This window comes from Equus caballus, chromosome 29 (assembly GCF_041296265.1).
Source record: "Equus caballus isolate H_3958 breed thoroughbred chromosome 29, TB-T2T, whole genome shotgun sequence".
Classification (NCBI taxonomy): Eukaryota; Metazoa; Chordata; class Mammalia; order Perissodactyla; family Equidae; genus Equus; species Equus caballus.
Window position 1 is genome coordinate 31,028,010 of NC_091712.1, and position 14,101 is coordinate 31,042,110.

The window sequence follows — 14,101 nt, forward strand, 5'->3', positions numbered from 1 at the left end:
TATTGCATGTGCGTTGAGCATTTCAAAAATTTGCATGGGCAAGTATAATAGGTAGATATGGATGGGACTGTAAACAAGGTAACTAGTTTGTCAGCAACCTTTCATGTGCTTTGAAGTGTTCTCACCTTCAAAGGGGGCTTCTAACTGTTCCTATAATGACAGTATTACCACAAGGCTGAAATTGCCCAATCGTTAAAAATCCTCCTTTGGACTTCAGACACTTCTCCAGGCAAGTAAACATATATAGTCATACAATACATACCACAAAGAGACACATGACATTTCGTGTTTTGTTTTTATTTCTACCAGCTAAGAACAAGCATATGTCGGTTAATTAAAATGACATTCTCTTGATGACACACAGATATGCTATTGGACTCCTCACTCTAAGGTAGATTATAGGTTCCAGCTGTTTGGATCGTGCCCACAAATCGCTTTCAATGTAAAGTTAGAGTCCATTCTGTGCTTGGTGATTCGGAAATCTGAAGTTTTAAGAAGGAAAGTCTAATTCAACATTCCCATCACGGTGACCACAGTGTTTCTCTGGTGTCATGTCTTGGACACTCCTCATCACAGTCTTGTCCCCTCATAGAGGTCACAGCCATTACACTCATCAAGGCATTGAGTATCAGAGAAAAGGGCTCGGAGCCTCATCATCCTTTCCTCTCTTAGTCTGTATTGAAGCAGAGCCTGAGTCTCTTGTGTCACTTTACGTTCCTCTCTTTCCTCACATCCAATCAGTTATGACCCTCCAAGGTTTCTGTTTCTTGAAGTCATCCCATTAACACCACCTGAATGAGCCTTTGCATAAGTTATTGTTTTAGCCGCCTAACCAGGGTCTCTCTCTCCTCCTCTCTCTCTCGCACATGCACGCACACACCCATCTCTCTCTCCATCCTTAATACTATTGTCTGAGAGAGCTGTTAAAAGTAACTTGTGCTTTTTAGTTTAGAACCAAAATTTTCCTTTGATATAAATTATCGTATTTTTTTCAGTCTAGTCCTTTTGACCCAACTCTAAGTATTCTTTTTTCCTCATCATATCATTACCCTTATATGTCTATCCAAGAGGAAGGAGAAAAACTACACTCTACCGAGGATTTATCACCGAAGTTGCAATTCAGCGTCTCCTGCTTTTGAGTTCACATGATAAAAAAAAAATTCTCCTTCAGTTGTGTTTTACTCAAGACAAAAATTATGAGGAGGGAGAAGGAGTGAAGGGTTACATCTGGAGAGAGTTAAGTTCTGTGGCTGGAGAAGCAGCTGGGATGATGTCACGAGGCGGCTTCCCTCACGGAGCCATCTTGCTTTAGCTTGAGTATGCGTGGGTTTCTGAATGGTGTGTGTTTTATTTGGAGAGAGAGAATACAGCGTGTCTTTAGAGAGAAAATTTAACAGTTTATTCATGCTCTTAAACCACGTTTTGCCCTAAATTTATTGACCAGGAAGATACTGTTAACTAAAATTAGGAGGTCTTGAGGAAACTCTTAAATCATGCACAGCAGATCATTATGGAGCACTATTAGAGTTTTTGATAAGATTTTGTGGAGTGCCTTCTTTAAATGGTTCAAAAACTTAAGGTCTTTATTTGTCTATTCCTCTTTGATGCCTGAACTGTTCTTGCTTTATTTGCTTCAGGACTAGAACCTGATGATCCAAGCTGAAGTCCTCAAGGGATGGTGATTAATGGCCTTGAGTGTTGCCAGCAATAGTGTTTCTCAAATATCCGTGCCTTTGTTGGAATCATCAAGAATTTTTCATCCCTCCTCTTCCTCTCTTATCTGTCTACCTGCACCATTTCATTGACGATAAAGAATAATTCTGGCAGATAGAATCGTTTTGAAGTGGGAAACTTTCCATCTGAGTATAAAACAGTATTTGGTCTGCACTGAAACATGGCCTGCTATGCGAATTGCTGCCCCAAGTTGCTTAGAGGAAAAAGATTGCCAAAATATTTTAAACTCTTGTTTAGGTTTGATGAGAAAGAATCATTTACAGAAGCTCTGTATTTACGAATGAGTTAGGTTTCAAGAGGCGCACTGTAAGCAGATGTATTAATAAACTCAAAGACAGCAATTCTTGAGACATTTCCTCCAAAACAGAGAGTGAATAGGCTCTTTGCATCTTGAAAGCTGGGCATAAACTTCTCCCACTTACTGAGAAATACCTTCTCAGGAATCATGTCTCATTCCATGACTTTCCTTCATGACATATCCTCTCAAAAGAGCTGTCCACAGCTGACATCTCCTTCACTCCACTGGACTTGCCTGGTCCCCCCATGATCTCCTTGAGGCCAAATCCAAGGGCCATCTCTGGTTCATCTCCAGTTCTCAGCAGTAGTCAGCTCAGCTGAACCACTCCATCCACCCTTTTGGAACTGTTCTCTTCTGCTGGCTTTTGAATCACCACATCCACCTATCTTTTTTCTCACTGGCCATTCCTCCTTGGTCTGTTTTGCGCTCTCCTTCTCCACTGCTCAACTTCTAAATCTTGGAGCTTTGTAGCACTCCAACTAGGCTCTCCAATTTGATATATTTATACCCTCTCTAGATTACCTCTGCCATCCTATAGATTTAGATACCTTCTCTATGACAATGACTCTAATTCTTTACCTTCGATCATGCCCAACAGGCTCATCTATCATCCACCTGTCTATTCACCATCTCCACTTGGACATCTAATAGGAATCTCAAATTCAGTGATTTCAAAGTATGCTATGAAATTATTTTCTTTGTTTTATGTTTACTTCTTTATTATCTTTCTTGTGCCACCCACCCAAATAGCGAGGACCTGGCCTGTTGTTTTCACCACTGTATTCTCACACATAGATCAAAGTTTAGCATATATTAGCAATTCAGTAAATATTCAACTTCATGAATAAATCTTTTTGTAAAAAGGAACAGCTTCAAACAGACAAGTATTATATGATTTCACTGATGTGAGGTTCCTAGAATAGTCAAATTCATAGAGACAGAAAGTAGAATGTTGCTTGCCAGGGGCTGGGGGAGGGGAAAATGGGGAGCTAGTGTTTAACGAGGTCAGAGCTTCAGCTGGAGATGGTGAAAAAGTTCTGAAGATGGATGGCAGTGATGGTTGCACTACAATGTGATTGTACTGAACTGCACACTTAAAAATGGTTAAAAATGGTAAATTCTATGTCATATATATTTTATCACAATAAAAACAAAATCCAGCTCCATCAATATTGAAAATCAGTGAGGTAAATAAAACTCTGACAACATTTATAAATGTCACAGCAAATTCTTTAACAGCTAAAGCATTCACACTTTCACCACCTCATCACCCAAATGGAACTTGCCCCGTGGACACATCCATGGCTTGCCACAAAAGTTATATCCACAGGACTGTCACGGTGGATCATCTTGAAGGTCTTCAACAAATTGCTAACATTCTCCTGAAAAGTGTTAGGTTAATAGGCATATATTTTGTGTGCTGAATCCTACAGCCAACACTCAAATTTTTTTCTATTTTATCAATCACTTTTCTTCTTTTCTCGCTGATTTTGAAGATTGCATGGACATGGACTTTTCACACTTCGTGGGATTCTCTCTTTCTCCTTCAGAATCTTTCCTCCCCCCAAATAATTCATCCATTATGTATGTGCAACTTCTGTACTTTTCTCACCATTTTCTTGTGAGTTTTTTTCTCTACCATCCTCCCATCATAACTGTGTGCCTTTCCTTGCTAGGGTTTTCAACAGCATCATAGCCTTTGCACTTATTGGCCATGTCAAGGTTAAAAATGTTTCAAAACACATGACAATGAAGCACTAGCATAGAAAACACAAGTGGACTAATGATCAAAGTGAGGCTAATGCCATCTTTTGACACAGGGGATGAATCAATATATTCTAGAAGGACAAACTTGTCACCTGGGAGCCACAGTGCAGCCGGTGGATATGACTTTCATTATTTGTTTGGGATTCATTTGGCCCACAAAGCATTTTTTTAAAAAAACTGACTCCTATATGCAAAGTTTTGGAGCTTCAGGTAAAGATACAGATTTATGGCCTTGTTTGAAAATCTGGAAGATCAGCAATGGGTCTAAATTCTGCAGCAATAGGCAGCTGGCCCTGAGAGGCAGGTCCCTCCCGACCCACATGGGCTGTCTAGTCAACCACCGTCCCTACTCAGCGCCCTTCACTAATTACCCGCCGACCCTGACAGTCGCTTGAATTGGTGGGTCCTGCCCATGTGAAGGGAGGACAACCTTACATCTAAGACGAAGCCTCCTAAGAAAGGCTTCCACACAGAGAGAAAATTCTGCTCTTTGATGTTGCATAACCTAATGACAAATATGCCCCAACTCATAAAGCCAGTGATGTGTATAAAATCAGGTCAGTGAGTTTTTAAGAAATAGATTAGTTAAATATGGATAAACCACAAGAAAATCAAGTAAAATTTTTTAGTGAAGACAAATCATTAAAAAAATATTTCTTACACTTGAAAAATGACCTCCTGGCAATATTTAGAACTTTTAATAGCTAATGTTTTCAAATGATAAAGAGAAGAGTTTCACTATGCTAAACAATATTGTAATGTGGAGCACACACAGACGGAAGTAAGACTTGCTACAGCGAAATTCCATGATGGGTACAGTCTTCCTGATAGAATGTTGACACTAACGGTCACACAGATTCAGGCAGACCATATGTCTATACAGAGCTACAACCGCTGGTGTTGGGAGTGGGGGTGCTTTAACTCAGACCTTTATAAAGATGGACAAGTGACTGGTTGGGAATGGCTGAACACACACTCATGACAAAAATATATGCAATGAGATATGTATATCGATAGTTCGTATATATGTGAACTGTAGAAGACATAGAGTTCTATTACCTTCCTAGGCCCCCTCACTAAAACCTTGGTGACAGAATTGGAAAATTCAATTTAAACTGGCTTACGCAAAAAAGGAATTTACTGACTCATGTAACAGAAAAATTCAAGAGCAGCTTGATCTGGGGATCCAGTCTGTCTCTCTCTTGGGTCTGAGATCCTCATGTTGTCCTGTTTTTGGCTCTTCATAGCAGGAAGGTGCCTCCCCACATCTCTAGGGGTCAAGCCCATAAGCCTCTCTCACAAAGTTCCCAGAATATCTTTTACTTTTTATTGAGTCAGATATGTCCAACTCTTAACCGATAACTGTGACCAGGCAAACGCAATGTTCCAGTTGGTCAGGTCTGAATCACACACTCGCGTCTACCGCGAAGGAGGAAATTGACTTTATCCAAAGTTACGAGGACAAAGGGTTGAAAAAGCAAGTTCCTCAAAGAATCAGGATACTGCTGGCAGGAGGCAAGTGAAAATCAACAAATATCTACTCCATAGGGGAAGGGTTCTGGTCTGTATTAGTTTTCTATTACTATTATAACAAATGACCACAAAGTTAGTAGCTTAAAACAACACAAATTTATTATCTTCCAGTTTTGTAGGTTGTAAGTCTGAAATGGGTCTCACTGGGCTCATATCAAAGGATTAGGAGGACTGTGTTTCCCTCTAGAAGCTCCACAGGAGAATGCTTCCTAGCTTTTGCCAGCTTCTAGAGGTTGCCTGTATTTCTTGGCTCACGGCCCCTTCCTTCATCTTCAAAGCCAGCAGCACAGCATCTTCAAATCTCTCTCTGAGTCTGACCTCCTCTTCTGCCTCCCTCCTTCTGATTACATGGGGCCCATCCAGATAAACTCACTTTAAGATCAGCTGATTAGCATCCTTAGTTCCACCTGCATCCTTAATTCTGACTTGACACGTAACATAGCATGTTCCCAGCATCCATGGATTCTAACAAGGATTTATTTAGGGGTGTAGAGGAGAGAGAATATTATTTTATCTACCCCAAAGCCCACGCTGAATTATCTTCTGTAATCTCAAGCTGATCTAACCCTACATTATCTGCTCAGGATTTCCTCATTCTTCAGAGTCCTTTCTGCTAAACCCTTGCTAGTGAACTTCTTCACTCCTTCATTTAATAAATAGGCGTTGGGTAGCTGCTATAGGCAGAACACTATTTAGGCACTGAATATACAATGGGAAACAAGATGCTCCCTTCCCTCATGGGGTTTATGGTCACTTGGATGAACAGATCATAAATAAACCAACCAATAAGAAATATTTAAATAATTATTATCCATCTATTTCTATAGAGGCTTTATTTTTCTCCAAATTGGTCTGAAAAATTATGGCCATGTCCTGGAAATTCTACTACCCTATGTTTTTTAACCGGACGTGATACCAAACCTCTTACCTCAAGTTTGTGTATCCAAATGCACAGCAAGCCAAACGCTGAGACATTGGTGCTTGAAGATGCAGAAAGGCTCCATTTGAGTTGGCCAAGATGAGAAGGTGGGAGCATGGGTTTGCTCGAATCCACCTTAACCAGAGCAAAAAGCAGGAGGGTTTTACAGAGCTAAGGGGCTTGGCAGGAGGAGCCTCAGGGAAACAAAGGGGTCACTCCGGATAAGCCCATGGTCAAACTGCAAAGGCTGCTGGAGGCCGACCATCTGGTGACCGGAACCTCCCCAAAGGCATTCTCTTTCTTCTGCAAAACAAACTCACAAATCCTCCAGACCTGAGTCACTCCTCAAGTTAAACAAGAAAACAGTAAATTGACAAGATTCATAACATGGTCAAAAGGTAATCATGTTCTCATTGAATATTTACAGTAACTCTCTAGGTACCCGGCTTCAGATCTGTCTACACTCCCTCTAGGTGGTCAGGACACTGAAGAGAGGAGATGGCCTTGGCTATAAAACATGATGGATGAGAAGTGGCACTTCCTGCCCAGAGTCCCAGCTGAAACACATGTCGTGGCACAGAAACAGGGGGGCCATGACTCTCCATAGAACATCTTTAAATGACAACACCTCCGGGACCCATGCTCCCCACCCTCGCCAGAGCAGCTGTACAAGGGTATTCACATTTTAGTCAATTCATGTTTGACATCATGTTGGTTAAATTGGTAGGAAGTACAAAAACACTCACAACAAATTAGAGGGGAGATTGGTGACATTTTCCATAAATCTATTGAATGAGAGATAAGAAGGAGATAATCACGATTATGCAGGATACTCCCACTCTTTAAATATTATTTGTCTATAACTAATATACCATTACATAGGAGCTTTAAGGTTTTAATTCAATCTTTCTGCTGTATCATCTTGACCCAGGCTATGTCATAGTGCCCTTATTTATAGAAGGTGGGTAAAAATGTGGCAATCCTTCACACAGCTATAATGAGGTTACTTTTAAAGGAGTTTTAAAGCATGGGGCAAGTCTTAGTACACAGGTCAAAGGGTTTTGTATACAATCACTAAAAATTCTTTCAAGCCTTCTGTAGCTCAAGCTGCATTTTATCCTTGTTATCTCATGAGAATCATAGGTCCCTTAAAACATGACCTTGAAAAAATCCTTTTAATTATGTGTTGACAGCAGCACTATCTACTCCCTCCTTTTCCAGTTCACTTTCCTCCCCCAACAGAAATAACACAGATATTCACCCTGGAAGATAGTTCTCTGCTACAACACAAGATCACAAACTTTAAATCTCAACTGAGCACCTCATATTGCTGAAATAGTTAACTTTCACCCAAACTGAGCAGCATAAGAGTGGCCATCAATTATAGACTTTATTCCATATATTTCCTATAAAGCCACAGATTTTTGACTGGCTTGCTAACAAAGTCCGTCGTATGTTTTGGCCTTAGATGTCATTCTCTTATGTAAAACATAGTCTTTGTAGTTTCCTATTTTCATTCATTCCATTTCCATTGCTATATTAATCAAAGTCCCAGCAGAACACTTAGAGAACATTCAAAGAATTGAACTTCAGAATGTTAAAAGAAGAATTATTTACAGAGGACAAATCTGTGGCTGGACAAGGAAAGAAGAAGAAGAGTAAATATTCCGATCTCTCTTTCATCCCATGTTCTGATCTCTCACCAGTACCTCTCTGGTTGAGCCCTAGACAGATGCCAGAGGGCAGGCAACCCCGGGCAATGCAGGCCTTAGCAGTCAGCCTTCTGGGGCGCAGACAGAGTGTGTGCAATGGACTGCGGGCCATGGGATGGAGGCCATCTACAGCCAGCAACATTGACTTTCCTTCCACCATCACACAGGGTGCACACCCAGCCAACAGCAGAGACCAAGCTAAACCCCTGAGAGGGCAACATGTCCAAGAGGGACCAGCCAGTCTGATGGTAGGTCATTGACATCCACTGCCTCTTTCATGCAGCGGGTAGATTTCTATCACATGCTACATACAAAAATAAATTCCAGATGGATTAAAGAGAAAACATATACTGTATCTGTATTGAAATAAACATAATTTTATTAATAATCTTAGAAAAAACATGAATTGTAGAAGCTCTGAAGAGATGGATGAGCTTTATTCAAAAATATTAAGCTTGCTCAAAGACAGCACAAAACTGAAAACGAGCAGCAGATAGGAAAATATTTGCAACAAGTAACGATAAGAACTGCTTCCTATGGTGCTTCTCGTTATGTGCCAGACACTGCTGTTCTATTGTGTCCTCAGTCACTGAATCCTAGGACAATGTGAGGCAGGTACTATGATTATTATTGCCATTTTTCAGATAAGGAAGCTGAGGTACAGAGAAGTTGAGTAACTTGGCCAAGATCACCCAGCAAGTAAGTGACACACCCAAGATTTGAATCCAGGCAGCCTGGCTTCAGGAGCTGAACCCTTACTCGTGCTAGAGACCGTCTCTCATTTTTTTAATGCTACCTGAAATAAACACTGAATTTATATCCAGAATATAGAAAGAAATCCCAAGATCAATAAGAAAAAAGAATCCCATAGAAAAATGGGCAAAGGCTCTTACAGAGGAGAAAATTAAAATGAGCAATATACATACAAAACTTAATTGGTAACAAAGAAAACACAAATTTTTTTAATGAGGTGTCCTTTTTTTTCACCCCTTACATTAACAAAAACTTCAAAGATCTTTACCATGTATTGGCAAGGAAACAGGTTTTCTCATAAGCTGGGTTGGAATACAGACCAGTAGAGCCTTTTTTGGGCAGTATATAATAAAATGCTAAATATCCATTAACTGATGACTCAGCAATGCCCATTGCTTGATATTTATTTTAGAGAAATATGTGCATGTGTGCACCAAGGTGTCTCTGTAATATTATTTGCAACAGTAAAATTTTGGAAAGTACCTAAATGTCACTTAGTATTGATAGTTTAAAAAATCGGTGGTACAGTCTATAAACCCCACCCAATAGTTAAGAGGCTGAGAGTGAGGCAGGGTCGGTGAGCCGAGGAGTCAAAAGAAAGATTTCTTAGACTCTTAAGATCTGGCAGTAGTGCTCTTTTATTTAGAGAATAGAATAGCATGGGGACAGGACCCATGGGCAGTCAGAGCTTCTGCTGCCCCAAGTTGAGGGTTAGAGCTAAATTTAAGGCATAGGTATGTGAGTTATATCTTTACCAGACAAAGAATATGTAAAAAAGTTAAAACGGTATCAGTGCCCGTAGGGTCCGGCCATTTGGCAGTCCCACAACTTTTAGCTAAGAATCAAACCAGATTGAGTAAATGGCAGAAGTCACCGCTTGAATATTATCCTCAGCTAAAGACAAAGGAGGATTTGGGGGGGGGGGGGTCAGTTACATGAGGTTGCCAGACAGTAACCAACTTAAGTTCTTGCCTCTGGCATTGATTAAGAGTTTCTAGAGATAAGGCCATCCCCCTTCTTCCTGGCACAGAGAGGGAGGCATCTTCACAGATAGAGGTTTTCCTTAGAAATGTAAATCTTTACCAACAAAGGGACAAGCAAATTCTACTCCTTGGAGCCTGCTTCTCATCTGTAGTTTTAAAAGTAACCAGCCTAAAAATCCTCATCATAAACCATTTTAAAATTAAGCAGCCTAAAAATCCTCATCAAGAGGAAGTACCACATGGTGGTGGAGCTCACAGACTCTGGAGCCAGACTAGCAGGTCTCACGTCCGAATTGTACCACTTACTGTTTGTGTGGACAGCAAGCCCTGGACTTCTCTATGCCCCAAAGTCTTCATCTAAAAGTGGGACCCAACAACAGTCCCCACTTGACTGTGAGAATTAAACATGGCGGTACGTGGGAAGTTCTCTGGACAGTGTCTGACACATACTAACTGCTCAATACATGTTAGCTGTTGTTACAAGCAACAACAGGCAAAGATCTCCTAGACACATGGTTTTAAAGAACATGCATACACATGCGCTCATATGCACACACAGTCTGCACAATACACATACACGTGCACACACAATGTGATTGCAATTTTATCTACATATAGTCTATACATGTTTGCATAAATATAGATGAACATAAGCAATCACTTAAAAAGTAATTTTTATAGCAGTCTTTAATCTTTTCTGGAGCAAGGTGAAGTTAAAAAAGTAAATTATTTTTCAAACTTTACATGGAAAAAAGACTGGGAGAAAATACATCCAAATGTTCATAGTGATGGGGGTTCAGCCCCATGGTCGAGTGGTTAAAGTTCTGCATGTTCTGTTTCATGGCTCAGGGTTCACAGGTTCAGATCCCAGGTGCAGACCTACTCCAGTCACCAGCCATGCTGTGGCGACTTCCCACATGCAAGTGGAGGAAAATTGGCATGGATGCTAGCTCAGAGCTAATCTTCCTCGAGCAAAAGAAATAAATAAAGAGGAGGATTGGCAACAGATGTTAGCTCAGGGCGAATCTTTCTCACACACATAAAAACGTTTACAGGAATGGCTTTTGAATGGAAAAATGATGAGTTCATTTTGCTTATTTGTTCTTTTTTCCTTTCCAAATTTTCCTCCAGCCATATATACATATTACCTTGAAAAAATATTTAGACAACTGTGGCTTTAAATAAATACATTGATAACATACATTAATAGAAATGATGACACTTGAAAATAAAGACCTTTTCTTAGCACTGATGGTTTTCATGGTATAAGATAAGCTTCGGCAGACTTTCCTTCTCTTCCGTTTTTGGAAGGGGCAAGAGTGTCTGCAACCGAGGAGCAGAAATGACTCCTGGTCAAGAGGACATGCGAATAAAGGTGAAAGAATTTGGAACCATTTGATTTGAAAGAAAGAAGAGATTACTTAGCAAAGGTCCCAAACTCACAGCCTTTCTTGATCAATACAGCCTTGGGACACACGTTTTGTCTGACCATGATAGTTAACACAATTGTGAATGTGGAAGCCTTTACCTGGACACACACGTTCCATTTTCTCATGGGTCCCATCATTTCTGATTGTCTTAAATCCTTTTGCAGCTTTTATTTATGATCCCTGCCTCGTCCCTAAAAGCATGTGAGCTTGCAATGCCCAATTAAACCCTTAGTACATAAGTGAAAAAAGAACTGGAAGTACTTCAGGAGACTTTGATTAAATATGAAGAAATAGTACACAGTTTTAAATCAAAGAGAGCTTTCACAGGCCCACTTCTGGCAACCTTTAACATAGGATTTTTAACCATGCGTCTCAGAGGATTTTTGTATAAACGTTCGTCAAGATCAGGCATTAAAATACCATTGAAAGTCCTGGAATATAGTGATTCTCCAACTTTGGAGTGTGTTAGCATCACCTGGAGTGCTTGTCAAAAATCCAGATTTCTTGAGCCAGTCCACCCCGCTCTAACCCCAAGATTATTTCATTAGGTAAAACCAAATCAGGAAAGCCTTAGACCACATTTCAGGAACGAATATCATCAAAGATACCTTTAGGGGTGGCATTAAGCCCACAGCTCCCTTCCCCATGGGGTGGGCCCACAGCAGCCCACAGTTTGCACATAGTGGCACTGCCCTCTGGCCACTTGGGTTGGCACAGGAGAGGACGGCTCCTCAAGTTGGGCCTGTTGGATTCTCTATCCTGAGGACTTGGACTTGGAATTCAGCAATGCTCATACTCTCTACTAAGTATTGAACTGGAAGGATGGGGAGACTTGCAAGCTCAGGGGTGGCTATCTTCTGCCTTATGTCTGCAGAAGCAAAGAAGGCTAGTCCTTTAAGGAAATGAAGCAGTGTTCCTGAGAAAAACTAAACTGAGAGATCATGCAGTCTTGTACTGGGGTACAGTAATGGTATAATAACTAGTCCCAAATTTCAGTGTCTTAATGCTTAATTAGCTTAATGAGACTCATGCTTAATTTTATTCTTGCTCACATAACAAGAATATTTCTTAGAATTCTTGGTCAGTGTGTGTCCAGTACCAGGCTCCTTCCATCTTGTGGCTCTGCCCTCCACTGGGTCCCTGGCATCTTTTCCAGTTAGCTAATGTTTGGGATAAGAAACATATAAGAAGTTTTTTTGAGCTTGGCCTGGGAGCAGGAGATGTGCTCTATCTGCCAAAGTCAGCCACATAACTCTGCTCAACTACAAGGGATTCTGGGAAATGTAGTCTAGCTATGTACCCAAAAGAAAGGGGGAAATGGAGTTTGGTGAACTCCATTAGAACTCCAGAGAAGTTAAAGAACAGTTGCCAGGCTACAATCAAAAAAAATAAAAATAAAAAAATAAGTGTTAGTGAGGATGTGGAGAAATTGGAACCTTTGTGCGCTGCTGGTGGGAAGGTAAAATGGTACAGCCACTGTGGAAAACAGTATGGCAGTTCCACAAAAAGTTAAACATAGAATTCCTCATGGTCCAGGAATTCCGTATCCCCAAAAGAACGGAAAGCAGGGAATCAAACAGATTCCTGCACACTCATGTTCATAGCAGCATCGTTCACAAGAGCCCAAAGGTGAAAACAACCCAAATGTCCATCAACTGACGAATGGATAAACAAAATGTAACATATCCATATAATGGAAAACTATTCAGCCTTAAAAAGGAGGGAAAGTCTAAGACGTGCTACAACACCACTAAAGGACAAACACTATATGATTCCACTAATGTGAAAAGTAGCCAAATTTATAGAAATAGAAAGTGGAATAGTGGTTACCAGGGGCTGGAGGCAGGGAGGATGTCTCCAAACCAGAGTTCATTCCTGAGCTGCAGACATGTATACAAAAAAACTGTTTATATTTAGACTTCATCCATCCAATTTGAACACATCATCACCCTCTCGCCCCTGCATCTCTTCTCCATTCTCTACTTCAGCCAATAGTTCTGCCTTCGGTTGCTCAAACATCCAAGGAGTCAGTCTAGACTCCTCTCTTGCTCCATCTCCATCATCAAAAACATGTGTTAAATTAGAAGGATCTTATCCATCCTTTGTGTCACTGTTCTAGTCAAGGCCTAGTTTCTTTTTCACATTCGTTGCTACAACTTGCTGATCACCTTCACTACCTTCAATCTCTTTTCATCCTCTCTTCACCCTTTCATCAAACTGCTCATTCCAAAGTACCCATCTGATCATGTGTTGCCTGCCCAACATCCCGACTCCTTTGCCCACTTCTCAGAGGCTCTGCTTTACCATCAAGACGATGGCATATGATATTCTTCATAACACTGGCGTTGCCTTATTTTCCTCTCGCACATCCCCTTTCCCACAAGCGCCCAACTCTCTCCCCATACTGGGTTACTTACCATGCTTCCACGACTTTGCAGTGCTCTCCTCCCTGCCTGGAGTACATTTCTCATCCCCCTCCTTTACTTGGCCTACTTCCACTTCTCTGTCGAGGGTCAGTTCAGACATCACAACCTCCTGAAAGCCTTTTGTGACTCCCCAGCCCCATCCCTAATCTGGATTAGTTAGCCCTTCCATGTTTTCTCACAGCACCACAGAGGGGCATTCTATGCTCATTTCTCCATCTACCCAGTTGTCAGCCCTTAAGTCGGGGACTCTGCCTTTGCCTCTGGGCCACCAGAGCCCATCCTTGTGTCTGGCATGTCTGGACACTCAACAAATGTCTTGTGGTCACCACTAAGGGGGTACTCATTACTCCCTGGGATATGTAGCAAAGACAGACTGTCTGTCAAAAAACAAAACAAAGCCAACCAAACACCAGGTACTGTATACATTGATGCATTCGTTGCATACTCAATATTGTTCCGATTTTGGACAATTGGTTTTTTTGACTATTGATCATCAAGCAAGATATTCTCCTATACTAGAAGAGTTAAACTAAAAATATCATTTTT